The sequence below is a fragment of the Penaeus japonicus genome, unplaced genomic scaffold, assembly GCF_977035675.1.
Source record: "Penaeus japonicus unplaced genomic scaffold, GWHDUDI00000001_assembly GWHDUDI00000032, whole genome shotgun sequence".
NCBI lineage: Eukaryota > Metazoa > Arthropoda > Malacostraca > Decapoda > Penaeidae > Penaeus > Penaeus japonicus.
The window spans coordinates 18,000,718-18,005,717 of NW_028234434.1; positions in this window are offsets into that span (position 1 = coordinate 18,000,718).

The window sequence follows — 5,000 nt, forward strand, 5'->3', positions numbered from 1 at the left end:
CCTAGTTTTTTTAGAAACAAGCGCATTCTTATGCGGGGTTCCAAATTTTATTCGAAAACCCCTAAAAGTCAACGCGTAAGGATAGGTCCGTTTAACTTTACTCGTTTGTTCCGTTTAATCAGTCACTCGATGACAAGCGTAAAGTTACTTAAAAAGTGGACATCGATATGTGTTCACTTATCCTAACAGTTGCGTAAATCTTTGATTAAACACAATGCGTCCAACGCTACTCTGGCACTTCTTCTGGCATTTACGCTATTCCTTGCAAGGAATGTCCGAGTTCTACATAGGTGAAACGGGTAGAGAGTGGGAAATTGTTGAGAATGAACAGAAACGCGATTCAGGTACGCAACGGAATCATTTGCTTTTTCACTTCTCACAATCGTTGTAGGGCTTATTTGTTATTGGATAGATTGTGTCAGTTTATTCACAATCGTATCAATGGTATGAAGAAAGTGCTGTATCTCTTTTATTTAAAAAGATTCCCAATATTATTTTTGAGTGTTGTCAATGGGTTTGGTTGATCTTACCTTAAACCTTTTTTAGTAGGAAAAGCTTTCCCTAGATTAATAGACCTTAACATCCTTCTGTGAACCTGATTCAAAGTGCCCTTGTCCTACGGTCATCCTTTCTATATATATTCTTGTCTATATTTACTGCCTCTATTAATTTTGTGGAATGCTTTCTTCCGCCTGAAGAGGAACTGTCCTTGAAAAGATCGAAATGTCGCAAGGTTTTTTCTTTATTCCTTTCTTTTAGTGGCAGTGTTTTAATTAATAATATATATATATATATCTAGATACTATATATAAATATATAAGATATATATAACATATATACATATATATATATAATATATATATTATATATTATATATATATATAAATACATATAATATATAAATATAAATATATAATATATTTATATTATATATATATATATATACACATATACATACACACATATACATATGCACACAACTCATACACTCACACACATGTAATATATATATTATATATTAATAATATATATACATATATATATAATATATAATAATATATAATAATACAATATTTATATATATATAATATATATATATTATATATATATATATATATACATATATAATTTATATAAATGTGATATATATATATATATATAATAATATATAAATAATATATATATAATGATATTATAAAATATATAGATTATATAAGTATATAAAGTTTTTTTTAATATTTATATATATATATATATATATATTATATATAATATATATATATATATATTATATATATGTATATAGATGTATTAGAATATATATATAATTTAATAATATATATATATATATATTTATATTATATAAATATAATAAATATATATATACATTGTATATGATGGTTGTGTGTGTGTGTGTGTGTTGTGTAGATGTACATACATTTAGACAGTCCCCTAGACCACACTCCCTCCGAAACCCCCACTAAACGAGTAAAATGATTCTATATAAAAAAAAAAAATATATAAACCGATTCTCCACTACTACACATGTAGATAACTTTCATTTTCCCAAACACAGTGATAATAGAAATTCAGAGTTATTACATATGCAAATACAATGCCGGTCTGTGCCAAGTTCGTTCCCCTATATCAAATGATAGAATAATACATTAAAGAAAATGCATATCACAATAGTAATGTTACATATCTTTCCCCTAAAAGCTCCTAAACCAACAACCCGAAACAACTATCCCTAAACCGGGATACTAAACAACTTACCGACAACCGGTCTTTCGTATTACCTGAATAACCTTGTGAACCACGGAACTACTCGGTACTAAACTCGAACCCCACACGCAATATCCTTCCTAAAAAACCGGATCCTAAAAAAAAAAACAACAAACGCGGGACTTCGTCCCTTAATTAAACTTCCTAACTTCCCTAACCGGGGGAATGGAATTTTTTGCTCGTTATATATTACCCCTAACACAACCTTTTACCACCCTACCCTTAACTCTCTCCACCTAGGATATGAATAAGTTAAATACATTATTTTTCATCATAAACAACACGTCGGGGGACACGGGTTAACAATCTGGTAGACAATCACTTCTATCCTCCATAACCATAACCAAAAACACAGGCGTAGCTTGGATTAATTTTTTCTCTCCTCTCTCATCATTAACATTATAATTCCTTTACCTCGTACGATTGGTCAAAAAAAATGGAACATGGTTTATAAAAATACCTTATATTTTAACAATACCTTTCGGTCCTTCGTGAGATTATGTAGGTGAGTTTCATATGAGGGTTTTGTAGATCATTTAAGGTGGATGTTGTAATGGGTCAGGTGTATGCGTTGTGGGGTAGTGAGGGGAAGCTTTGTTACTCCTTGGTATGAAAACGCTCTCTGTGTAGTTGTATGAATTGACAAAAGAAGGATACAATGAATAATACCTGCTTTATTCAATGGATTTTTTCACAATGCCCTTGGGTTGAATAAAATGTTTCACACACATCAAAAAAAAAACAAAAAAAAAACCGTTATAGAGAATACTTGGAGCTCTGTCTATTCATACCCCTCGGGCTCTGTCCACTGGCCTCTCTGTTTCTGTTATTATGCTCCACCCACCTCTCCTCCTGCTCTCTCACTTTCCTCCCTGTTTCTTTTCTCTTCCATCCATTTTCTCTATTTCATTTTCTCTGTCTCTCTTTCTTTTTCCTTTTTTCACGTGAATATAATCCTCCTTCTCCACCCGCTCTCGACCTGTTTTAATCCTCCTCTACTTCATTTTCTCTCCCCCCCCCCCTGCTTCCCTCCTCTCGTTTCTCAACGTCATCTTTCCGCATTTATTTCATCCTTCTAAATTATCCCTCTATCTTTACCACTGTAGAACTACCACTAACCCTCACTCATCGTCCTACCTACTTTTTTTTTTTTTTCTTCTCCACAGAGCCCATCTCCTTTCTATCTCTTTTCCACCGTGCCCTCACTGTCCCTACCCTCCACCAATCGTTCTCTCATCTATCTGTCCTCTCTCATTCCCGACACCCTCCCACCTCCCCCCCTCCCCTCCTCCCTCCCCTCCCCCTCTCTCTCACTCTCTCTCTCACTCTCTCACTCCTTCTCACTCTTCTTCTTCATCTCATCGATCTGCAATAGCTGAAGCCTAGCGGAAGAGACTGCTTTTAAGCGCGGTCACGCAGCATGAGTCCGCGATACATTTTGATATGGATTTTGTAACACCAAATCATTTTCACTAACGTCCGATATTCTCAGATCTTCATGGGTGAAGTTACAAAGTTATTCAGGGAGACGAACTTGGCTTTTTTTTATGCCCTTATGCTCTGAAGAATAAGCATCAATATCGTGAAAATATAATGTGATATCAGAGGTTCATGAATTAATATTGCCGGCCGGGGTAAACAGACTATTGGTCCCCGCTATGTTAATATGATAGCGTTAGAGAGCTTAATAAGTTTGGCAGTTCTTTATTGACTTTTTGACTCGGTTATGAAAGTGGGGGAGGGCAACCAATATGTCTCCCCCCCCCTGCCCTCTGATTCTCATTCTTGCATTCCTCTTCTCTCTTCCTCGCTTAATTTATTTTTTCTCTTCCATCTATCTCTCTCTCTATATATAGTCTCTCGATCTCTCCCATCTCGTCTCTCCATCGCTCTATCTCTCCTCATCTCTCAATCTCTCCCCACCCCCCACCCTCTCTCCTCCCCCCCCCATCGCTCCTCTCTTATCGCTACCCCCCCCCCTTCTTTCTTCTCTCTCTCTCTCTCTCTCTCTCTCTCTCTCTCTCTCTCTCTCTCTCTCTCTCTCTCTCTCTCTGTCTTGTCTATCTGTTTGTTTATCACCTTTTCTTCATTCAGTTCCATTCTCATTTTTTTCCACATTATCTATGAATATGTGTGTGTGTGAGAGAGAGAGAGAGAAAGAGAGATAGAGAGAAAGAGCGAGCAATAAGGGTCATTTCCCTTCTAATCGTTTCTGACGATGATGCTTTATCAAAGGATTGTCCTGCAACTATGAGAAAGTTAGCGTGGAAACTCCATCAAATTAATCAAATTTAACCGTGACTTGTGGTTTTATTATCCTGTATCATTAGTGGAGTTAATACCTTTTTGGCGGTACGAGGCTATTGTCCAGTTGGGATATAGTTTATTTATATGAGGTATCAGCGCTTACGTCCATATAATTTAGTGTGTGTGTGTGTGTGTGTGTGTGATGTGTGTGTGTGGGTTGGGAAGATGTGGTGGGTTTTTGTGTGTGTGTGTCTGTGTGGAGTGTGTGTGTGTGCTGTGTGTGTGTGTGTGGGTGCGTGTGTGAGTAGGTGTGTGTGGTGTGTAGGTGTGTGTTGTGTGTGTGTTGTGTGTGTGTGTAGTGTGTGTGTGGGTGTGTGTGTGTGGGAGTGTGTGTGTGGACTGTAGTGTTGTGAGTGTGGTGTGTGTGTGTGTGTGTGTGTGTTGTGGGTGTGTGTGGATGTGTGTTGTGTGTGTGTGTGTGTGAGAGTGCGTGTGTGTGTGTGAGGGTTTGTGTGTGTGTGTGTGTATGTATGTCTAGTGTGTGGGAGTCACTACACTCACATCATCTATACTAAATCTCTATATATCACTCTCTCTCTATCTTTATATATATATATCTCACTGTGTGTGTGTGTGGTTTGTGTGTGTGTGAGTGTGTTTGTTAGAGTGAGATATAATGAGGGAATGTGTTGTGTGTGTGTGTGTGTGAGTGTGTTTGTGTGAGAGAGGTTTGTGACGTGAGAGTGGTGACAGGGAGTGAGGGAGAGTGTGAGAGTGTGTGTGTGATTGTGTGGTGTGAGGATTGAAAGAGTGATTTATATATTTTGATTGTGTTGATGATGGTTATTCTGTGAGTTTTGTGAGAGTGGTGTGAGCGTGTGTTTTTGTGAGAGATATATGGATGATTTGTGTGAGTTTTGCTGATATATTTGGCATTTTGTGTGAGGAGATCTGTGTGTGTGAGTGAG